The sequence below is a fragment of the Pantherophis guttatus genome, chromosome 2, assembly GCF_059756535.1.
Source record: "Pantherophis guttatus breed Tessera chromosome 2, ASM5975653v1, whole genome shotgun sequence".
NCBI lineage: Eukaryota > Metazoa > Chordata > Lepidosauria > Squamata > Colubridae > Pantherophis > Pantherophis guttatus.
The window spans coordinates 173509500-173535532 of NC_142064.1; the positions used below are offsets into that span (position 1 = coordinate 173509500).

The 26033-nt window shown below is 38.5% G+C and overlaps 1 protein-coding gene across 8 annotated transcripts in view; it reads right to left on the bottom strand.

Annotated features, from left to right (window-relative positions):
• Positions 1-26033, bottom strand: part of ADGRL1 (adhesion G protein-coupled receptor L1) — a 142699-nt gene that overhangs the window by 111225 nt on the left and 5441 nt on the right. Inside the window, exon 1 of one of the 8 annotated variants that reach the window (XM_060688621.2) lies at positions 1009-8326. The exons of the other annotated variants lie outside the window; for them this stretch is intronic. The gene's annotated coding sequence lies outside the window, so the exon portion shown is untranslated. Of the gene's footprint in view, positions 1-1008; positions 8327-26033 lie in introns of those variants that run through there. 8 annotated transcript variants of the gene reach the window in all.

Here is a 26033-nt window from a genome sequence, read left to right on the forward strand (position 1 = left end):
GGACTCTGTTCACCAAGACTAAGGTATAGGTCATTGCTAGACTCCCAGCACAGTAGACCATTCCTGAAAAGATGAGAATTTGGAGGAGGAGACAGTATCCTCCCTGGTTTTGATTCCTAAGGGAATATACATTCACAGCTAATTTTGAAACTCTGCCTGAAACTTTGTTTACTGGAAAGACTGGGAGCGGGAAGGGGAATGATTCTGTGGCAAGATCTCAGTTCAGATGCCAATAAGACAGGGAAGGAAAACCTATGAGCAAAGGGTTCGAAAGATGGAAAGAAAAAGAGGATATGTGTAGCCATCAATGTTATCTCACCATGGGATAAAATTATGGATCATAAAATCAAAGTTAAGACCACAATAGGGCATATATTTTGTATGGAGAAGGTCCTAAATACAATACTGACAGGATCAGGTGGCAGATGCTGGGAAAATAGCTACCATGAATCAGAACAGAGATTACATTACTAGGCTAAATAGAAGACAAGTTCAATCTGAAATAAGGTGACCATCCATATTCCTATATTCAAAAAGACTGTATATAAACTAGCATCTTCCTTAGTCATCTCACAAATCAGCCTTCATGACTGAGAGCAAAAAGATGCAGAGTAGAATAAGAAAAGCATAACAGAAAATCCTAACAAACAAATAAACATAAATTTATACAAGAAATCAATGGGTCACATGCTGGGAAAAAACTATCACCAAGGACAACTTCCATAACATTTTTTTGCTTATGGAAAAAAAAATCTCTAAGTGACTCTAAGTACAATATGCAGGAAGTATCTAGTCAAACAATAGATTTTTTTTTACTGATAATAATGAATATTAAACATTAAACCCCTGACATCTATCTGTAAAAGCCTAAAGCTTCAGCAAGTGGACAGCCTAGGCTTGTATTTACAAAAGGAGTGACCACAGTCACTCCTGAAATAGAGCAGCAATTAATCAACCATCTAATCAACCAACCAACTAAATATAAAGCAAGTAGCATTAAAAACCTACTTATAGTAGATTTTCTTCTTTTTTTTTTTTGGTCAGGCGCCGCTAATCCATCCATCCATCCATCCATATAATACAATTGTTGTAGGGCTGCCCTGAAATGAGTCTTAGTTATAGCAGAGCTATCTACCTGCTCCTCCCTTTTTCTAACCAATAGAATAACCAGTCCCCAACTTTGCCTATCTGACCTTTGTCTACATGCCTGGCTTTCAGAGCTTGGCATGTTTCTACTTTGTCCTCAGTTTTGTGTTCAGTGGCCATTGGCCACACCCCTATTTCTACATCATAAACTGTTGAACGTGAAACACAGCTTCCAAATCCACAGAATGGCTGTACAAAGAGAAACGTATCAACCTATGCTCCCTTTGTACAAGGAAGGGCTGCTACACCTATTGTGTATCTGAGGTACATCTAAAGATTTTCAATGTTCCTTTCAAATGTTAAACATATGATAACTTTATGTATCACACAGGCTCATCTTTCAAAAAAATACAGCACACTGCTGACCTCCATGCTGAATGCATAGTCTAGGAAACTTGTCGTTCTCACTGCGTAATGTGCAAACAGCTCTTGAAACTTTGGAGGAACAAAAAAAAACTTAGTGACACTGCAATCTAATGCGTGTTTACTCAAGAGCAAGGCCATTTTAGATCAATGGGAATCAACCCTCATGCCTGTAGCTTTATTCTGATGAAAAGCCAACAGCAAATATGCACAAAAGCTCTGCTGAGTAAGTGGAGTCTGAGTAAGCAGCAATAGGTAGAAGCATGAAGTCATATGAAATCCTCTGTTTCCTTCTATGGAACTGAAAGTTGAAGTTTACTACTTTTCAGAGTATAGAAAGAAGCCAACAAGTTTGCATGTCTTTGCTGGCCTGCTCCAGCTTTTGCACAAATACAGATAGTCCTTGACTTACGACTATAATTGAGCCCACATTTTTTGTTGCTAAGTGAGACATTTGTTAAGTGAGTTTTGCTCCATTTCACGACTTTTCTTGCCACAGCTGTTAAGTGAATCTGCAGTTGTTAAATTAATAACCCAGATGTTAAGTGAATCTGGCTTCCCCCCCCCCATTGATTTTGTTTGTCAACAGGTTGCAAAAGATCTGGGAGACACTGCAACCGCCATAAATATGAACCAGTTGTCGAGCGTCCAAATCTTGGTCATGTGAACATGAGGATGCTGCAATGGTCATAAGTGTGAAAAATGGTCATAAGTCACTTTTTTCAGTGATGTTGTAATGTCGAACGGTCACTAAATGAACTGTTATAATTCGAGGACTACCTGTAGACCATTCCTGCAGGCACCGCTTCAGTACTAATACACTTTTGGAAACTTGGGGACAGCAGCTATGCAAAGCCAAACAATTAGCAGCCTGCTATACTATGTATTTGTGGCTGGCCTGGACCACTCAAGGCAGCAATCATAAGAGCTAAATGGAATAGTCTCTGATGTAAAGAAACTTTTATCCCAAAGAAGGCTCTGGCTTAAAATTAAGGGGTCAGAGAAAAGCTTAAATCAGGGTGGGACGATAGGGTTGATCTGGACTGCTAAGCTTTAAAATGCAGAAAGATTCCTTTAATAGGGACGATCTACCACTCAGTCAGGTGCCTAATCCAAATCAGATCCAAAACAAACAGAAGATCAATCAAAATGAAGATAATATCACTCCCAACCAGTGGTGGGATTCAAAAATTTTTACTACTGGTTCTGTGGGTGTGGCTTGGTGGGTGTGGCGGGGCGGGGCGTGGCTTGGTGGGCATGGCAGGGGAAGGATACTGTAAAATCTCCATTCCCACCCCACTCCAGGGGAAGATTATTGCAAAATCCCCATTTCCTCCTGATCAGCTGGGGACTCGGGAGGCAGAGAATAGATGGGGGTGGGGCCAGTCAGAGGTGGTATTTACTGGTTCTCTGAACTACTCAAAATTTCCACTACCGGTTCTCCAGAACTGCTCAGAACCTGCTGAATATCACCTCTGTCCCCAACAACTAAGTGATATTTTCTAGGAAACGCCCAAGACCAACTGATCTTCTTGAATCTTATAGACTTTAAACATTGTAAGGCAACCTCCCCCCCCCCCGCCCCACGCCTTTCTGAACAGTAGCCTGGAGAAAGCCTAGCCAAGATAAGAAACAAAATGTCTGCAGAAACCTTGATTAATACCATGGTATTGATCTCCCCAGGCTTGGATAACCAGACCACAAGGTATTTAAAGTCTCCCTGACCTAAAAGCTAAGGTAGCACCGTTCGGGCCACAGAGACCTTCCCGCGAATGCCATCCCTTGCCTCTTTATGATGTGACTTCCTGAAGCCTTGATTACCTGAGGTCATCAGAGGGAGGGAATCCAGTGGCCACCAGCACTCAGGCCTCCCTCTTGTGTCTCTGAATGCAGACCCTGAACTCATTTCTCCACTTCAAATGATGTGAAATGCAGGAGGAAGAGGCAATGATTTTGAGTAGAAAAAGTAGGGGTTTGGGAGGAGGCCAACACCAAACCTTTTCCTGCAGTTTCTGCTTTTCTATCCTCAGCTCTTTTGCCCCCAGCAAGGCTCCATGGCTCAGAATCTGAGCTGCCATGGGGGGTAGGGGGGAAGCACCTGATAAGGAGCTTTGGGGAAAACAGCAGACAGAGGAAAGGTTTGGCACTACCTTCTGCTATATTGCATTTTCCATTCAGAAATCATCCACTTTCACCTTGGGCTTTAGAGTTTTTCCCCAAGTACTCTGAAGATGTCTGAAGTCAAAGGAATACATTTATAGCAAAATAAATTAGATGTTTTTAGGCATGATAGTTGTAAACAAAGAGGAGTCTGGATCATAACAAATAGCATGAGGGAACTACCCCACAATCTGCAGGATTTGTAGTTGAAAATCCTGGCTTGGCAACTTTAAAATGGCATATTCAGTGGCATATACACCATGCTGTGAAGCTAAAAACAGAAACATAATGAGAAACCAATTGTAGCTAAAGCAAATTCTCCCTTTTTGTAACACCTTTACTAACATGTTGGAAAAGGGCCAAATACACTACATTCAACACCTTGGATGAGGAAAATTACTTTATTAGTAATCTCTTTTATTTATCTGTAAACAATTATGTACAGCACTTTTAAGGCTTTTTAAATATCATTCTCACTACAAATATCTGAGAGGGATACTGTTACTCTCAGTTAACGGCAATATGGTTGATTACAACTAAAAATCTCAAATAACTACCCAGCTGAGTTTATAGCTAAAGTATAACCAGAACAGTTTTTTTTCAAATCTGAACCGCGGCTTAATGCCATAGGCCCAATTTAATTTCCATTTTCCACAATATTTTGGCCATCAAGTGCTCAATATTAAAATACAGGTAAAAGGAAAGGAACAGGATATATGCATCTATCAGTCCTAAATACACAGAAATATCCACCCCAAGATTTTAATTATTTTTATCCCAATACCACTTATCTTTACTGGTACAAACCAGTGCAGTGTAAAAACCTAGTAACATAAATTCTACGAAAAAGGATTTCATGTTTCACGCACTGAACAAATAATACTCTAATAAATCAAAGCCAACCCCTCTCCACATGTACATTATGCATGCGACATGCATAAAAAAGAGGGGGGGCTTTCATTGCACAGTTGCTGCCATTATCTTGATTTTTTTTCTTTACTCTGTCAGATGCCCCTGGCTTTGCTCAACTTGTTCTTTTAAATGTTTTAAATGCTATTTTATTTAATATTTGTTCAAAGAAGCTGGCATGCTACAAAGGGAATGAGTAACCTTTAGTGTCCTTTTATTTACAAAGAATGACTCTGAAATCTGTAGGCACTTTCTTAGGAAATAAAATTGGAAAGGAGAGGGGCGGCTCAGTGCTTTGCTTGGAAGAGGTCCAAAAACCCAGGGCAGAAAATAAATGGGGTGTGGGGGGGGCAATCTCACCACTCACCACTTATTGGCTAGAGGTATACTTGTTGTGGCACATAGTTGGGATATATAATGCTTCCTCCTCTTATTTTTCACCACAATAAGCTTGTGATGTAGGTAGGGCTGAGAGAGGTGACTGGCCCAAAGTCCCCCAGGGAACCTCCATGGCTGAGCATCAACTTGAACCAGTCTTTCCAATGTTGGCCCAGCATCTGAACCCCCACACCACACTGGCTCTCTGCTAAATGCACAATTCTGTGAATGACTCTACCATGAACGGCCACCATGTTGTGAACAGGCAAAGCAGCTCTTTTGTGAGAGCACACTGCACACTCTCAAATATCTCACCAGCCCCCAAAATTGCCTGTCCCTGATCTCCCCTAGCTGGCTGCTGTTGTCTACAGTTGTCCACAGGGTTGCTTTCTCACATTCTTTTGACTGGAAGCATCAGGAGCAAAACCTGATCCTTTCTGTCACTACTGATGAAACTACTTTTTCTCACACAACAGTCCAGATGTTCAATAAAGGATATTATCAGTAAACATGATGGTCATGCTATCTGATCACATACTGATCTGTGCAGTTACTGTAAACAGAAGTCAAAGAAGAAGTTTATATATTTAATTGTACCTGTTCTCTTGTGAAACTAGACCTAAAAAGGACTTCTAAAATATTTTTAAAAATATATTTATTGTATTCATGTACTTATTGCAATATTTGCACGACTCCACCCTTCTTCCTTAACAGAGGCCTCCAAAGCAGCTGGTTAGTAAGTGAAAATGAATGGTGTTAAATATAGGTTGGGACTACAGTACATTTCTCTGTAGCTTCAGTGTAGTCAGGCTATTAGAAAGGAAGCTGTTCAATATTCCAGCTGTTGCTCTTTAGATATTCTATATTGATCAAGTAGAAGACTGTCCTATAACCAGACTATGAATTGTCTATACACGTGATTTGAGAGTGCTTTTGTGTTTGTGTGTGTGTAAAATGTTATCTTTGCAGATAACAAGCTGAGTTCAATGAATTTAGGGAAGTAGAAAGCAGGATTGTAGCTAGCAGCAGACCTGACTTCTGTGCCAATGCTTCACATGTCATGAGGATATATTGTAGTTTCATTAAGACAAGTAGTGATTTCTCTGTTAAATGAAATCAAGCCAAATTCAAATGGAGTTGAAACTGGCTGGTTTTAGAATAGCCATAGTTTAATGAATTGTAGTTAAATTTCCAAGGAAAGTTTAAACTTCCATTAATCTAAAATAGCAGCAATAGCAACCAAAGCCTTCCCACGGTTGGTTGGAAAGGGAAGAGAGGAATTTGCACACCCAAAGTTAATTGTATTTCATGGCATCTGAATAATGGTGAGCAGACTCCATTATTTTCCATTATGGTCGCTTCTGCCAGTGGTGCATGAATTGGAGACTATGTAACTTATTTTTTTGAGGAGTTTTCCTGCTTTCAGAGTCTACTTGAAATACCTTAGTATTCTCAGCGATATTTCGCAGAAAGCAAAATCTTGTCTATCTGTAATATTCTTCTTCTCTCTCAATTTCCGTTCTGAACATTCATTTTTGCTGTAGCTCTATCATGTATTGACGGTGTCTTCCCCTGATTTGTGAAATAGTCATATATTAGTTAATTAAAGAAAATTTTCCTTAACAGCAACAGGTTTGTCTTCAGCCGCTACCTGTTATGAGTTGCTTTGAAATTCAAAAGTATTCAGCAACACTTTCTATTTTGATAAGAGTTCATGCTGAGAAATAGAAGGATGGCAACACATGAATGTTTTGTATCAATGCATGTTGTTCTGAAGCTGAGGAAGACGGGAATCCAAGTGTATCCATCTATATTCAGAAAACCAGCTTTTAGAGCAGACTGCACTTCTGGTAGTCACGTTCCCTAGGAAGTGTGGGGGTTATTTTCCCAACACATCTGGAATGTGCCAACTGGAGAATGAATATGCTAAGGATCCCAGAAAAATAATAATCTCAAAGCTGATAGAATTAGTGCATATATAGGTCCCCTATATAGATAGATTGTTTTAAAAGCATTCCCTTTGAAAGATAAAATAACAATAAAATAGGAACGGAACAGAAAATAAACAGGAAGAGCCAAAACGTAGTATTACATAATGTCCATTCCAACTTTTATCTGTCGGCTTTGGAGACCTGAACTTCCCAATATGTTCAAAGGAACTACAGTACTTGTTTTTTAAAGATATGGATTATCACCAACATGAATTTGCACATTATTTTTGTAGCTGTGGTTATAAAATGCAACAAGACAGACAGTAGTTGCAAATCTTCCTTTTGCCTTTCAAGAAGCCATCAAGGCATCCTCAGATGATTGCTATCTTAATGGCTTTGCTAGCTGTGGGGGTGTGCCCTTTGAATGGTCTCTGGCTAAAGTGATTGATATCTTTTGTGGCTTGGCTGTTATTAGTAATTTACATCTTTTCTCAACTTTGTTGCTGCCTAGAGACCTTTTAAAAATATTCTATAAGTGGTTTTTTATTTCCAAGTGTTCAGTTATATGAGGACTAGAACGGTCAGGAAAAAAGGGTGAAAAGATAACCTCTCAAAAACAGTCAGAAAAAAAAGCTATTGTGTATCTTTGTGTCTTACTGCTTTAATGGTCTGATTATGCTGTGCGCACACTTTTGCCCTTTACAAAGACATAACAAGGCATTTAAAACACACCGCTGATCTACAGACCTGTGGCTCTATGGCAGGAGAAGGGCAGGGAATAGCAATAGCCTTGCCCCCAAGATACTGTTGAAGCACCCAGGCAATAAATTGGTGTAATAATTGTTTAGTACTGCAGAACAAGACACACAAAAACAATATGGGCAAAACTCTTACAGATTCTCACCACCCCCGTATAGGAGTCAGTGACTTGGTAGAGACTTAGTCACTCCTAGACCAGACAGGCTAAACCAATGGGATTAAAATAAATTATGACTGTCCTATTGATTTCAATTGGTTTGCTCTAACTCTGGATCCAACCCATGGAGAACAAGAAAGCAGCTGGCACAGATATAACTGTACCCACCAAATCTGCCATTCTTTGGAAACACTTGCATGAAATGTCATTGTTTAATATCGCAACAGATTTCAGTGCTTCATTCTCTAATTCAGAGGCATTCTATCAGCAGGACTAAGCTTACTCCCACTGTGGTCTTAATTCTCATAATTTGTCATCTGGTTCTTTTCTGCTCAAAATCTGCTCGCTGTGGAAGAAAGCTGGAATATGTTCCGCGGGCGCAGAAACAAAAGGATACATAAAAAGACTGAATGGTTGTCGGAAACGTTCCCACCCCTCATTCAAATGTGCATGTTGGTGGAGAGTCACAGTTCAAGGAAGTAATCTGTTCTCTGTGTAAACCATCATAGCATCAGTCTCTGAAATGTAAATGGATTGCAAATAACAAAATTGAAAAAACCTCTTCCACAGGAAGTCTTTGGTGGTCATACCTAATACCTTTTCCATTGCCTAAGCTGACTACAACTGATGGGAATGCAAATCGAACAAAATTTGGGGTGGGGCCCCACGTTGGCCACCTCTGGACCAGTAATATGATTCCATGCAAATCCAGTACAATGGTGATATCATGTAACCCAATTAATGGACCTTTCAGTGGGTACTCCTTAAATGACATGGCAAACTACATTCACTGCATTTTAACATTCCCCTCCTTTCCATCCAGTATCCCAGCACCCTTTGCAGCATTTCCCATAAAGATTTACAATTGCAGAAAGTGAAAAACAAAAGGGAGAAAGCAAAGATGCACTTCTAAAAACAATAGTAGTTTCTCCTTCTTACTTTGTTTACCAAAAAAAGTGGCTATGATTGTTTAATTTAGCAAATAGTCTGGGTTTAAATGCTACATTGGTTACAGAAAACTAGCCTAGAACAAACAATGACTTCAAATGCTGGTTAAGACACACCTAACCACAATTTAAAACACTGACTAGCATTATACTACAACATTGCTTAATGCATTTTATGAACTCATCTCTGAGAAATAAAGGCAATCTAATAATGAAGAAGGAAGATATATTGACCAGTTAAATATTCTAGGAAGCTCACCATGAAGTTTTGAATGCCAAGCTACTCTTTCTTTTTGTATTGGTGAGTACCATGTGAATGGATGAATAATGTGGAGGAAATATAAAACCAATATATAACATGTTACTGGAGACAATATATATCCTTGATTAGTATATATTAATCTCCTCCTCCTCCTCCATGATTTAATTCCTTTATTTAGCTATTCTGAATGACACCACTTCCTATGGTAACAAATTCCAATAGCTCAATGGCATTTAATGATCAGCATTGAAGAACAAAAGGCGAAATAGGAATTGGTGTGTGGATGTAGTGGAAGCAACAATATTTGCAAGGATATGAAGATATACAGAGATATAATGAATGGAGTTGATATAAACTAATTTTAACTGGATTTCATTTTGCTTTTATCTCATACCTTTAACTTTTTGGCTTACTATTTCTCTCTCTCTCTCACACACACACACATTTTTTGGAATCTGCAAAATGTAATTTTAAAAAAATAGATGAGGTGGGCAGTATGATGGGTGTGTATGTACATACTGAGCAGTATCAGCTAAAAGAAAAACTAGTTCTTTAATTCATCTTTAACACAGGGAGTGACCAAGTGTACATTTCACTCTTCTGTGGCACAGGCATCAAAATCAAAATCAAAGTTTTGCTGTTTGTTTTAGAACAATTGCCTAACTCATTTGCAAAATTAATTGAGTAATCAATTATTTAATCAACTAAAACTCATTATGCTTAATCAACTAAGATCTTCTTAATTAGATGATAGCCTAATTCTGAAGCGATGGAAGACTGAGCAGCCCTTTGTAGCGCCTTGTCACTCAAACTCTACAGCTAGGCAACATGGATGTCTTTATTTTTATTTTTTAATTTATTGTTGGGGGTTATAGGCTACTCCAATCCAGATGCTCTGATTATAGTTAAAAACTATGAAATGGAAGAACGATTCCCCAAGGAGAATGTCTTCTTCTGTTCTTGGACTTGCATTTAGCCCATCTTGAACTAATTGCCAAAGGAAAGTAAAGAACCACAATCATTTCAGTCACAAACAGAGGAAAATTAACATAACATTGGCACTTCAACAGCTAGATTTCAGGGTCTGCCTTCAGGTTTCTGGGCATCTACTGGAACAATAGCACAATTTAATTTTTCTCCCCCTCTGGAAGCATTTACAGACTGAGATAAAGGGGAACCTCTTTCTCTTTTTCAATCCTTGGCAGGAAAGATATAGAATAGACATCAGTAGTTATAATCTGAGATTTATGGAGGTGTGCCTTTGAAATGATTTTGTGTAGAGAAATAATATGCAGTTTTATGAGTTGCTCACCTTCATATGTTGGGTGTTTCATTTAAATAGATATTCTTGTTCAGACTTGGCTCATGTACAGAAGAGGATCACAATAATATATATAGTCTAACACATCTAACACATATATCTTCATTTTCACATGCCCACATGAATATATGCAATTATATGTAAAAACCTATTTTTATCCTATTGATGAATATGAAAAAGATGAATTTTCTTTGGTACAGTATGCATGTTTGTGGGGCAGAGCTGGGTGGGTGTTGGTGCCTTTGAGTCACAAGCCACAATTAACTCTTGGTGACTGCCTGGACTCGTCTCTGCAGTTTCCTTGCAAGGTTTTTCCGAAGTGGCTTGCCATCGCTTCCTTCCCAGGATCGAGAGAGAGTAAGTGGTCCAAGGTCATCCAGCTGGCTTTGTGTTTCATGTAAGATTAGAATTCAGGGTCTCCTGGCTTCAAACCTCCTGGCTTCAAGACGCCTGAACCACTTTACTAAACTAGCTCTGTTTTATGCATCCTCCATAACGCACATAATTCCCTCTGTACATCAGCACTGCCAGCATACAAACATGTTTAGAGTGGGGCTGGCACATGGGAAAGGAATGTGTCAGGCTAGGCTGGTAATGTTCATTTACATAGCCTTATACTCTTTGCTCATAGGTCTTAGAGCAGAAATCCCCATCTCTTAAGATCATGGAGCCAATGGATTAAGCAAGAAATGCATAAGGCAAAGGAAATTCGATAGCTCTGCTGCTATGAAATGAGTCTTATTCCCCGAGATTCCAGTGTCAGATTCCCACTCATCAGCAATTCCAGCAATCAAGGTCAGGACACAGCTGGAACTCTGCCTCTTCTAAAACAGGAACCTCAGCTGGGCGCAAGGTAGCAATCCATCTGATATGATGGCCTCTTCTCACAGGCTGCAATTCTGCTACCTGCAACATTGGGATAGAAAACATCTACTGTCCAATGGCCTGACTCTCATTAACAGGCCTTCCAACATCCATTAGTATGAAATTAAAAGCAACTATACCACAGCCCACTGCTGATTTAGGGCAGGGCTGTGGGAGAGGGAACTCATTTTATGTCAATTCTAAGTACAGCCAGTTTATTGGGGGGGAAAGAACTTAAGAGGAAGAACTCCATTTTGCACAGAAACTATACTTCTGATTCTAATCAGGCCATCTAAGTTCTAAAAGAAAAACTTGTTCATGGATCTCTTGTATCACGTCAAGTGTGAACTTAAATCGATCTCTTCATAAAGCTGCCCTGCCCTTGAACTGGGCTACTTTTAGCCCTTAAATCGTGAATTCCTTCTGGGTGCTCTGAGCTCCCACTAATGTGTATTCAGTGTAGAGGATTATAATAATACTTAGCATGTTTTATGTAGCACTTTCAGATATTCAAAGGATTTGTATATTTAGCTTGCTCCAACTTTATAAGGCAGGCCAGCACAGTTTACCTACCTACTGAAGATGGGGTTTGCCTAAGTAATTGACTAGATAATTAGTATCACCATTAATGGCAAAAGCAAGACTTGAATCATAATTCATATCCTTAGCCACCATGATGCACCAACTCTAGAGCAGTTTTTCCACTGAGAACTGTTTTGGAGGAGTCAGAGGACAGTTCCAGCTTCTCCAATCAATGGGGCTACTGATAATACTGGCTGGGGTTTACAATCAACAGACAATATACTGTAGGTTACAGGCTAACTGGAAGATGAGTGGCTATAGTTCTAAATGATCATTCAAAGAAAGAAAGAAAGAAAAACAGGGGAAGCACAGGAAAGGAAAGAGAAGGATTCCAGTGTAGACCCTTTCCAATGATTCTGGATCCCACCTTCTTATTGCTTCTTCATCTCTCATTAATTCTTACTGGTGGTGGTGGGAGATCCAATTAGTTTCCTTTCCTGACTTCCAAATGATTTTTCATCCCTGTAATTAATGGGCAAGTCAGAGCGGAGCTGCATGGCAGGCAAATTGCTGGTTCAGGGGAGCGGGGGTAATTTTCTAGATATGATAATGAGGGTTGCTTTCTTGCTTTTAAATAATGTATTCATTATTGGGAGGGTTGCAAGGGGGAAACATCCAGAAGTGTTGGATTCTTGTTCCTTTATTGAGAAGAATCTAAATTGTGAATTGTGCTGTAGTATTGGCATACCTGATCACCACTCCTATCTAGGTCAGTGATAGAAGCCAAATTCAGGAGGAGCAGAACATACCTTGATCTCCCATTTTGTGGCAGGAGGTGAAATTCTGACCAAAGGGGGAGATTTTTATATACATACATACATACATACATACATACATACATACATACATACATACACACACACACACACACACACACACACAGGCTGCTGGGATGTTTAAATAAAACTCCCCCCCCCCATACACTTATTTAGCAAAGGCCTTCCCAGATTGACAGCCAAGGTCCTCTGCCTTGCTTAAGTCAAGACAGATTAAATTGCAAATGGCTTGTACCACACGTTGAACTGCAAACTAGCAAACCATAATTTTGCTAATTTTGCTATCAAAACATGCTATTATTTATGGTTAATTTACAGTTCACTGTCACTCAAGAAATTCATTTGATTAAGCCACAAGCATAGGTAAGCATGTCAACCAAATTTAGTCGCTATCTAATAGATTCAAAAAAAAATTCATTTGGCTACAGTTGGTAATTAAAAGTTATATAGACCTTTCTGTCCTAACTATCTGGACAATTTCATATCCAGGAGAGTTAAATATTCAGTAGGGTGGTGCATGTTTCAAAATTGATTAAGAAGCCGAGCTTTGCAGCTCACATGGCATATTTCTCTTTGGTATTCATTAAAGCAAGCTGACTTTTTCAAGCTTTTGCATGAACCTTGGGGAAAAAAGAAACTGCTATTTTAATGCAACTTTTAAAGCAGTAGCATCTTTTTTTTCAGGTTTGCATGGAAGCTTGAAAACAGCCAGTTGTGATGAATAATAAAGATGCTGTCTTCCCATATATAGTTCACATAGTTTTTTTTCTGAACCGTGTTTTGAAGCATGCAAAGCCCTATTTAATATTTAGGTAACATGCAGCACCTAGTTAGTTCTGTGAGAAAAAGTAAGGACAATAGGTTGTTACTCATAAAAGCTCTCAATCTAATGAGGGCCCTTTTATCAGTAGCTGAATGACAGCAATTGTATGTATGAGAATCTGTTTCGTGGAGGATGGCCTTCCAACCATGGCTTTTGCCAGAGATGCACTTTTTGCTTGCTGCTTTGTGTTAAAATGAAAGGGATGTGATTGCTGGGTGTTGTGATTCATCAGAAGTTGGATGGGAATAGGGAACTGGCAACTATAAATGACCCAATTGTCAATTGGTGCATAATATATAGCATTGTCAACTTTATAGAGCAATGGAGCATATATTTTTTTTTAATCATGTGTGATTCCATTCTCAGCTCTGATCCTTAACCTTTGTAATTTATTTATTTATTTATTTATTTATTTATTTATTTATTTATTTATTTATTTGTCATATTTCTATGCCGCCCACTCTCCGAGGACTCTGGGTGGCTTACTAGCAGTCAGCTGAAGTATCTGCAGTACTGCACTCTAACCACTACGCCACCTCGGCTCGTAATCCCTTTTCCTTTATCTTATCTTATACTACTTATTTATCCAACCGACTTGGGGCTATCCATTTAATTCAAATTGTTCCTGCGATCAAAATCAGAATGAAACTTCAATTAAAGTTTGTTTGTAAATCCTATGAATGGGAACAGACTTCTTTTAAGCATACTAATTAAGAACAGCCTTCGAGAAGCATACATACTCTGAGATTGATAAGAATTGGGCATTTAAGCCAGGATAGCACCATGAATTTCTACCTTCTATAGACCATCACAAGAGGGCTAAAACATATGAAGAACAGTTACAGGAACTGGTCCTGACTAGTCTAGTGAAGAGAAGGACCAGGGGAAACATGATAGCAGTATTCCAGTATTTGAGGGCTGCCACAGAGAGGAAGGGGTCAAGCTATTTTCCAAAGCACCTGAGGGCCAGACAAGGAATAATGGATGGAAACTGATCAAGGAGAGATTCAACCTGAAAATAAGGAGGAACTTTCTGACAGTGAGAACAATCAACCAATGGAACAGAAGTTGCCTTCAGAAGTTGTGGGAGCTTCATCACTTGAGACTTTCAAGAAAAGATTGGACTGCCATTTGTCAGAAATGGTGAGGGTCTCCTGCTTGGGGGGTTGGACTAGATGACCTATAAGGTCCCTTCCAACTGTTAATCTGTTAAATCTGTTATGTATGCCTTCAACATACAACTTTACACCTGGACAGTCCAAGGCAAAATCACCCAAAGTTTATGGGGCAAACACAAAAATGTAAGATCAGTACATCACTACAAAGGCATATAACTCTCTCTGACCATCCATGGGATAAGAAAACTGACAAATATATCAAACTGGTCAGTCTCCAGGTCTTCCCTTGTATTCTGTCCCCTTATAGTCATTCTTGTCCTATACTCAATTTGCCACTCCCTTTCAACAAATGAAGTTGGAAGAGTTATGTAACGAGAACATTAAGGGAGTTTTCACCCAATGAGTAGGGGAGAGATAGCCAGATTAGAGGTGTGCTTATGGAGCGGAAAGAACTGATTAGGGCTATGTGGGAACTGATCACAACTGGGACTGAGAGGAAAAAAGAAACTTTCCCCTTTCTTGTGTTTTAGAAGAACTTACATGTCATTGTCATCTCCAACCCTATTAAAATATTTTATTCATCCAAATTAGTCCTCAGAATTTCCTCCTGCTGTGGAATATTACTTCACTAAAAGATTATTTCACTGGTGAGTGGGTTGGAAGAAATGACATCTCCCATTCCCCTCCCTGTGCTTATGTCTCAGCAATGAATGATATTATTGACAGGAAGAGAGTGATCTTATTAAGAGTGACAGGATCGCAGATAGTTAGAAACACAGTGCAATAGACTCTTCCCAGAATTGCTCTCACTGACATCCAGTCAAATTCTAATGTGGAGAACAGCCAAACATAAATTTCATTTCCAGAGGTCAGGCCTTTTGCCCTGTATGCCGTCAAAGAGGCTGTTGCTGTTGCCCAAAAATGTAGAGCAGAACCCAAAGCGTTCACAACAGGAAGCTTCAATTCAGTCATTTCAAGAAAACAGAAGCCAGAGAACAGGCTAGTTTGTATCAAGTTGACCCATCTTCATGGCAGCATGTGCACCTTCTCCTCGAGGAAAATGTCATACAGACCAAATGAAGCTCAAGATCAGATCATAGCCAAGAGTAAACAGTTCTAAAACACAAGGGCCTTCTTTTTTTAAAAAAAAAATAACAATAAAGCAGAGCATCAACTTATAAAATATGAAAAGATGCCCCGCATTGTATGTAGAAAAATAAAGGAAGGTATTTTCCTTCTTGCTCACATAATATTAGAATCTAAAGAGTCCAAGGGAAATAAAAAAGAAAGTTACACTTTTTCAAACTATGCATAATTCAACTGCGAGATTTGCTACCACAAGATAATAGTGATGATCACCAACTTGGGACACCATTAAAAAGGGATTATTTAAACTCAGGGAAGAGGTTCCTACTCATTAAAGCTGCACACACTTCAAAAATGATTTGGAAGAATTGCTTCAGGCCTGAGATTAGCACAGCACCTTGGTGTGATTCAGTAAAACAGCCCAACTTTTTTTTTCAGGCTTCTCCTGAAGCCTGGATAAATATATTAACACTTTAAGAATTCTTCTGGACTCTTTTTTTTTCCAGGCCTGTATGGAAGCCTGGAAGTACCAAGTTAGTTTAATGCATAAAAGAGAGGGGCAGTGTTCACCTGAGGTCAAAAACACCTTTTCTGAATCATGTTCAATGTCCTAGACCTAGACTAGAGTATTATCTCCCATATTCGAGACAGTATATTCCTCAGTGATAAGCAGTTTGGTGTAGTGGTTTCAGGTACCAGGCTAGAAATATGGAGTCCGTGGGATCTAGTCTCACCTTAGGCACAAAGCCACCTGGATGGCCTTGGGCCAGTCACTCTCTCTCAGCCCTAAGAAGGAGGCAAGGGCAACCCATTTCCAAAATCTTGTCCCGAAAGCTGCAATGACTTGTCCAGTCACTTTAACAGGAATCAAGACTGACATGAAGACCCATACATATTCTTCAGTACCGCTTTGCTTGGAAACACAGGTGGGAACATGCTATTATGCTCATGCCCTATTTATGGTATTCATATGATGGACTAGAAAAGAACTGAATGACAGATTCCTCAAGTGATGGCTTGCTCCCAAATGAAAGGAGTCAGCACACCATGGCACTACATTGAGGAGGAAGGGGAGACTGCTGGTGGTAGGCTTGTAACAAGCTGGTTTTGTTCAGTGTATGCATTCAGTCATACATATATTGCTGTATCCCCACCTTCTTCCTGCTGTTTGGACACCAGGCGAAGTCAGGGGGATGTAGTAGCTCCACCTCTTGCACTACCATCACCCCCTGGCTTTCTAAGGCTTTTTCATTTGTATGCTTGCTCAACCCCTGCATTCCCTTTGTGAAAGAAGAGGTAGCCACCAGTGCTTGCTAAAAGCAAGAAAGTATCTTGGGGGGAAAAATAGGATTATTATTCCGTCACCCAGCAGCAAGACATAATGTCACATCCTGCCATGCAATTAAGCTCTTAATCTTTTGAAGTCTGAGTGATCATGACTAGTAGCCATCTCCAATTTCGCTGCTACTCTATCAGCTGTTCTTGTAATCACACAATTCATCCATAGGGTAGCAAGTGAAGGGTAGGAGCCCATGTGTGGGAGTTTCCTTTCAGAAAACAGTACGCATGTATGTCTTTCAGTGAGATGTGACTACATATTTAGGAGACTCGGTGTTATCCTGCAGTAAAATATTATATATATAATATATGACTTGTCCTTGAGCCCAGCAGATGTATATATTTTAGCAGTAATTGCTTGATCACATATTTTATATGAGTGATTTGACGTATACTCTGAAGTTTAGCTCTTTAACTTAAGACAGATTTTTATGAAAAAAAAAATTAAAGATGGACAAATTACCAATAAGACTAATAAAACTAAGACTAGCTCAAAAAAGTATGCAGAAAGCTATGTATCTTAAGCCAAATGGTCTATTTATTTCTTGCCCAATCTTAAGTGAAATCATTATATTATTTGTGGTATGCTATACAAATTTCTCATTTTAGGAGTTTGCAGGATTGCCACATATCAGCATGGTACTAAGACCTATACCATGATTTACAAATCACAATGGTTGGATTCATACATCTAAACTATAACCACAATGTTTTAGTGGAGAGATCTCTAAAATTTAGGGTAAGGAGGACTATTTGGAATTTTGACAGCTAAACTAGTTAGCAGAAGTCTCAGCAAATGGTAGCCCTGGAATGTGTGGCAAGTTACAAAACATTAATTTATCAGAATGCAATTCAAGCACTGGGCTGCAAACATCTAGGGCCCATAGTCATTGTTGTATCCATTTACATTTCAGACCAATGCTTCCGTTAAAGTTACCTTCACATTTTTTTTTAATTAAATTAAAGAATTTTAAAATAAATAAATCTCAGTAAAGTGAGAGCGAATACCCAGAGGATGATCATCTGTGAATTCAGTCCATGGATTTCCAAGATCGTAGATCCAGCCTTTTCTCATTACCTGCTCCTTGATCTTTGAACTAGAGATGCCTTGGATCAAAGCTGTACCCTTCTGCATCAAAATATGGGATTCCATCTCCCCTTCTCTTCCTGTCATACTAATTATTTATATTGATTGCCAAAACAGATTGCTGTGCAGCATTTTACACTTTTTGCTTCAGATAGCTTGCACTAAAATGTATCATTTTAGCAGCTATATTACGACAAACCAGTTGTTCTGGAAGATATGGATGGCATACTGTGCTTAAATATATTTATCACAGGGTATAATCCAAATAGTGTCCCTATGAACAATTCAATATGGAAAGTGGCATTACAAAGCAACTCTAATGAAAAATTAAGAACAGTTATGGTAAACTAGAGCTACTGCCATAAAGAAGATAGACATTATATTGAAAAGGCTGAGGTTTTCCGAAAGCCAAGGCTCTTCTGAGAGAAGGTTAGAAGTAGGAGATAGAAGGGGTTATTAAAACAAAGCTTTAATAAAGTTCCCCTTCTCTGTCTCTCTGAGCCTGTTCAGTCCCGTCTGCAAGGTGTATTGAGATCCCCTGGTGACAGGCAGCCAGGAGATAATTAATGCTCATTAATCTCCATAGCTCCTGCAGGGACCATTCCTGGGAACACTTAGTCAATGTTTACAGTTTGGCTTTACAGTTTTCAGTCAATGACCCTCATAGTATCACACATAAGAGCGGAATGAAACAAATGTAAGAGGCTCTATTCCATTGACTGTAGAGCAATGGAGCTGAATGTCAAGGATCCTGGGTCCTATTCAAGATCACCTACGGTATTAAGACTCAGAAGAAGCAAGAATGTTTTATGGAAAAGCAACTTTGAACGTAATGGGCCCATCCCCTTCCAAAGCCCACCACTTTCATTTCCTGAAAAAGAACTAAGAGGAAGATATTTTAAACTACTCTTCCCACAATCATTTACTGATTATCATGCTAGCTGGAGGTAATGAGAGTTGAAATCTGAAACAGCTTGGGATCACCAGCTTGCCAGTTCCTGGATTAAGCTCTGAAGAACTATTTAACTGAATTGCTATTTGTCAAAGATGTATAGAGTTGGTTTTTGAGCCCTATATCATTTTCTTCATCCTCAAAATTTCTAAGCAAGAATTTCAGCAAAGAAGGACCTCTCCTCTTACCTCCTGCAGAAATGTGTTGCTTTGGACAAAAGCTTGGTTTGAACTTTTCCCAAACACTCCAGGCCTTTGATCAGATTAACCTAGAATGCTTCTCCCCAATTTGGCTGTCACCATTTATCACATAGTCACATCACTGTCCATTTATCAATTAACTGCTGCCTTATCAGAAAACGGAATGAGAACTATGGGTGGGGAAAGTGCTAAGAAAAAGAGAGTGTGGATTGGAAGGAAGGTAGAAAAAGAGGTGGGAAAAAGATGTATGTTGCTTAGTGTGAATGGAATATAGCCACTTGGTGTTTTTGCAGAAATAACATCACGTTGAGCATATAACTGCCAATACAGCTAACATCTATCTTGGTCTTGATTTATATATTTAGAACAATGTATATTTCATTATCAGCCATTCAGTTGTGTCTGACCCTTAGCTTCTCTATGGATCAGAACTCTCCATGCCCTTCTGTCTCGCACCGCCTTCTTCAAGGTAAGCATGAAAAGTCAAATTGGCAACATTTTCTCCCCACACAGCCCCCTAATTGTGGGACAGGGGGGCACAAATGTTATGTCTACTTTTTATTATTTATATATTAAAATACACTGAGCAATTTTCATATGAGAAAATTTATTGTGTATGGAGACAATTCACATCCACAATGCCAATTTTGTACATGCATCAAGATCAAATTCTTCTTGAAGCAAAAATGGAAAGAACATATTGAATTATATGATTTCTCCAAGAAAGGTTGTTGCAATAAACCAGAATCTCACCTAAAGGAATGAATAACTCTAAGTAGAATTCATATTGGATCAGAAGCACAAAACTTTCTACAAAGGAACAGTTTATATATCTACCCATCACTCCACCCACATAAAACAAATACAAAATAAATAAGATACAGATTTATTTATTGTATTTATTGGTTCGATTTATATGCCGCACTTCTCCGGAGACTCAGGGCAGCTTACAATGCGTTAAGCAATAGTCTTCATACTTTTGTATATACCTGCTTAGTAAGGCTTTCGGGGGCCCCTAAGCGGTGTTCTTTTTTATACAAAGTCAGTTTATTGCCCCCACAATCCGGGTCCTCATTTTACCTACCTCAAAAGGATGGAAGGCTGAGTCAACCTTGAGCCTGGTGACATTTGAACTTGCAGTAATTGCAAGCAGCTGGTGCTACTTAACAGCACTTTAGTCTGCTGTGCCACCAAGGCTCTTGCTTTGGGTAAGAGGAGAGAGTGGGAGGCAAAAATTAGGACATGGGTTTATTCTTCCTACCATCTTGTCTTTCACATTTTTTACTTTCAATATTTATGCATGAAGAGCTCTGGCAAGTACCTGTTTTCAGTATTAAAAGAAATTGCTCATGAACACTGCTCAGTTTTATTTTGGAGAAACAAATGCAACCAGCTACACTTAATGTGATCAGCAGAAGAGGCTATTTTTTTTAAAATACCCAGACTCTAAAAGTGGATTAAAATCTTACATTGTAGTGGACATTTAACAATTTCAGAAAAATAAAACTGCCTGTTCCTATAAAAGAGCTACTGAACGAATTCCTCTGCTTTATAATTTAGTTTCAGATGGGGAACAGTCCTCATATAATAGGCTCTCTCCCCATTTGCACTTAATCAAGATGCAATCATGTCCTGATAACACCAATTTTCTCCCAGCATTGCCCTTATCTAGTTCCTAGCCTTTAACTGAGACAACTTTTCATTGCCCCTAGTTCTATTGATCTAAAATTAGTATTTTCCCCCTTGTCCTAACATCTCCCAGCAACAACATCAAGGTGTCCCTCATCTCACTACTTCTCTTCTTTTTTTACACCAACTTCTCTCCAGGTATCTGACAAGATAAAGGAGAGAAGAGCACAATTGCGCTATTTAGTCAGAGGAAGAAGAGAGGCAGTGTTTATTCTAATCTGCTTTAATTGATATACCTTTTACCTTCAGATGCAGCAGCCCCATTTTTCTTCATTATACTGTTCAGAAAAATTTTGTGGCTGATTTTCCAGGTCTCCTGTTTTTGACACCTTCAGTCATTTCTTTTCCTCTGCTGGCCTCACTTCCGATGAAGTAAGAGAGTGGTTCTCTAGCAGCTGGTTGGCTTCGCATTTCCTGAACTCCAGGACCAACTAAGTAGTTACAAAATCTATAGCTCCCAAATGTGGGGCTATTTCTGTCCTGGCGTCTTTGCATAATAGATTTGCTTGATATTCATTTAAGTTGAGAAACGCCGCTTGGTTCCTACTGCAATGCGAGTTGGTTGTTTTCCTCACTAGCTGGTGATGTGTTGAAAAAGGATGGCAGCTTTACATGATATTTACACTTTCTACAGTATGTAGGCTTCAGTCAGATTTAACATATATTAAACATAATCCTGGTTATACTTGACTTTTTGGGCGTCTGTTGTTCAACCAAACGTACCATTTGTCCCAACATTAGAAATATACGGAGTCCTTTTGATCTCTCAATGCTTTAGTCAGTCTGTCGGCTTCCGCATAATCCAAAATTTTCTCCAAAATCAAATCTTCAGCCAGCAGGTCTTTCCCCTTCCAATGTTGGGTGAAACATATTCTTGCTGACGTGGTGATAAATACACACAGACACCATATATTTGTGCCTATGTTGTCTGGCCTGATGTTCAGTAGATAGTACTCTGGTTTCAGAATTAGGTTATAACCTGTGATTTCCATGATCCATGCCTGTATAATTTTCCAGAATTCAGTCGTCCTGGAGCACGTCCACCACATGTGGAAATAGGTGCCAATCTCCCCACACTTCCAACAGTTTGGTGAGAGATTTGAATGCATTTTAGAAAGATGAGCAGGTGGAAGGTGCCATGTATACAGCATCTTGTACACATTTTCTTTGTATGATGTTGCCCACAGGAATTTCATATGTTTAAGCCAGATTTCTTCCCATTTTGTCATATCAATTGGATAGCCAATATTTCTCCCCCAGGCAATCATAAAGTCTTTAACTATTTCATCCCCTATCCAATAGTCTATTAAAAGTTTATATATCCTTGATAACATTTTGTCCTCTTTTCCTAGAATGATATTGTCCAGATCATGCTGATTCAAATTAATACCATCTTGTTCCCTATCTTTTTAAAATTTCGAGCAAAGTTCCTGTCGCGATCATTTATTTGACTATTTCTTTTTTTTTGATGTATTGTTTTAAATAAATTAAAAAGAAGAAGAAGAAGAAGAAGAAAAAGGATGGCAGCAAAACCAAGAAGAGAAAACCAAATCACTTGCCCATAATGAGTGCCACATTCCACCATGAGGACATTATTTGGCATTGACTCAAAACCAATGCAATAGGCAGGACAGAGATTGGCAATGGGTATAATAAATTTTATGGGCAGCATTTCTCAGGGTGTATGTTACCTCAAAGATGAGTGGGTAGTGCTTTAAGTCAATAGTGAGCAAAAACCTATCTTTTTATTCTTATTATCACCCCGAACTCAACTCAACACCCCGTTCCAACTCTTCTGGAACAAGATCTTCCAGAAACAGAATTACCGCCATGACTTCTCCATTAGCCAGCACTGCCACTATATAAAAGATAGGAGCAAATCTCAAACTGCCCTCTACACTATGCTTTGGCAGCCAATTTGATCCACTAATGAAACACCATTGCAAAACTACACAGCTGAGGATACAAAAAGGATGAGAAGTGGAAAATAAGGTAAATGCTGAGACATATTTTTGCCAGCTGCTAGAGTGTGCAGCACGAGGACCTCCCCTACCCTCAGTGGGTTGCCTCTATATAGAGCACTTTTTCTACTACTGAAACGGAAGCATTAGCTAATAGGATAAGAAGGGTAAAGGCAATCTCATAGTACAATGTCACTGTGGAGAACCATAAGATCTTCTACAGGGTGAGAATTAAGGTTGGGGTCTTGAGATATGAAAAAGTGCAAGAATCAAAATGTGAAACAATATCAGAGCACTAGGAGTGGGAGCTTTCACTTTTAAAAATCAGGGGGCAAAACTAATGGAAACCCCAAGGGTTAATGGGAATAATAATGATTGAGAAAATGGTGTGAGTCTATGCATATCAAGCAAAGTGCCTAAATGAATATGGTTCATGATCTACATTCACAAGTGTGGAGATATCATTGTTAATTAGCCTCACTCATAATGGACTCTTTTATTCTGTCCATCGGTAAACAAGAACCTAACCCATTCTCAAGGGAAGACAGAGAATATGGCTTGGCATTTCTTACAAGAAGGATATTTTAACCATGACATCCAGTGTGCTAGAAATAGCCTAAGTCAGACCATGAATTCTGGGACTATCTACTACTTACACTTGCCAAATAATCTAAAGGATTACCTTTGGATGTACTTTTGGAGTAGAGTCCACCTTCCATTATTCCATAATCCCCTTTCTTTCAAGCTGAATGCTTCAATTTTTTTTCTAGTTTCTGGGACAGGGACAGCCACAAACTGATTGTAAATCTACTCCTAGCTCTAAGCAATTTGCAAGAGTGTCTGATTTCCAATTGTCATATATTAACAGCAAAGAGGTTTTCTTTACACATATGTTAAATTAGGCTTCTGAAACAGAAAGCCTGGGATAAAGGTATAAATGGATTTTTGTCATGGGCTTGAAAGCATCCAGGTCTTAATTGCAGGGTGGATAAAAATCAATGATTTTTTTTAAAAAATAAAAAAAAATCGGATTTTTTTGATTTAAATCGGATTTTTTTAATTTTTATCGAATTTATTTTAATAAAAAACTTTTGGGGTAAAAATCTATCGTAAGATAGTTTTCTATTTAAGATACATAAATAATTTAGTTTATTCAGCATGAAATGGAGTTTAGTTATATAGCATGAGGCTGTATATTCTGCAACACTGGGACTATCGGTGAGTCAACAGTGGGTCAAAGGAGTAGCAGAGATGACAGTTGCTCTTTAACAATTATGATTTAAATCGAGTTGATTTAAATCAAGCCTTTTTACTAGTGATTTAAATCATGATTTAAATTGTGATTTAAATCAACTCGATTTAAATCAAATCCACCCTGCTTAATTGTCAGTGCATGTCTATCCTTTTGAACACTTTTTAAGTACATGTTCTTCAGGATTCTTTGGGTTCCAATAACATAGTAAATAAATACAGATTCCAGTTTTGCTCGTAGGGAATCTTTTACAACTCTCTTCCCCTTAAATAACATTTCCCTCAGATTCCTAATCCAGATCTTGAATCTTGGCTATTCAACACTTGCTTTCTATTCAGTTTTCACCAATATTCTACCAATCAATTATCATTAGAGTCTGCACAACTTCAATTTCAATTGTGCTGAACCAGGTGTGCTTCTAAACACACCAGAGAAGAGGCCATTTTAATTTTGCATGCATGATAGCATGATAGTCAACACATGCAAATGAACACTCATACGTTTCTTTTCTTCTTCTTGGAGTAACAACTATCCTCTTGTTAAAAAATAATCTTTTGACTTGAAATAATTTTATGGTTTGCCTGAAGAGATGCACAGAGAGTGTGGAATAGGTATAGTTAACTAGACAATGTAAATGTGTTAGCAGTTAACAAATGACTTACAACAATATGGTTTGCTAATCAAGGGTGTTTTTATATAGATAGACCAAAAAGGGGATATTGTGATTCCACTCCTTATAGGTCTGCACTGATGTTGCAAAAGTTAAAGTTCTTTCATAGGATTGAAAGTCGTAACAAAGCCTTATTAAGCTGAATAATTCTTGTACTCAGGATAGATATTGTATAGGAGTACCAATATGGTAAGATGCAAACATTAAATTAAAAAATCATTGATCAGTGGTAAAATATCCAGCGGGGATGCAGATGAGCCACAGAAGGGTGGCTGAGGACCTTAGATTACAACTCTTATCAGCACCAACCAGCTGATAGGTTAGTGGTAATAGACATCATGAATGGGAGGATATTATACTAGAAGTGATTGCTGAGGAACGTTCTGATGCTATCAAAGCCAATACAATGGATAAGTGTTTCCACTTTCCCAATCTGCAAGATTTTAAGAGGGTGCTACCAAGGTTTGAAGAAGCAGAAGACTAAGCATAGGGCTAGAGAAGATTAAAGGAAGCAAGCATAGAAGAGATGTAGGCTTTCAGGATGAAGTCTGAATTTTCATGGCTCAGCCACAAAGATGGATAACTTAGCTCATACACAGGTACAATATTTTTAAGATGTGAAATGAGAATAAGCAGAAGGGACTTTTCAATGACGAACAGAAATTCATTGTACAGACATACCTTGTTTTATTGCGCTTTGCTTTATTACACAGCACAGATATTGTATTTTTTTAAACAAGACTTCCACTAGCAAAAAGACAATGATTTGCTAAAGACTGAAGTGATGATTAGTACTTTTAGCAATAAAATATTTTTTAATTAAGGTATGCACATTGTTTTTTTTTAGACATAATACTATTGCACACTTTATTGCACACAGTAGACTACAGTATACTGTAAACATAACTTTTATATACATTGGGTAATCCAAAGATTTGTGCGAGTTGCTTTATTGTGATATTCAGTTTATTGCAGTGATCTGGAATATCTCCGAGTTATGCCTGTAATGCTTTATAGTACTTAGAACTATTACTACAAATAATACAATGGTCAAAGAGGCATGTCAAGATGCCAAAAGTCTATGGTTGGATGATTTATCATACCAGCTCAGAGTATGCCTGAAATTTAGACAGCCTTGGTTCTAATCAACTTTCTAGGTAATTTAATAGTCCCTTAGGAGGGCTTGAATATCAATCAGGAAAGAATTACCGTATACCCTTTCTATGAAAAGTAAAAATCCTCCATGGAAATTTGACACTGCCTAAGCATTTATAGTGAAAGGCGATAGCTTTTCAGCATGTG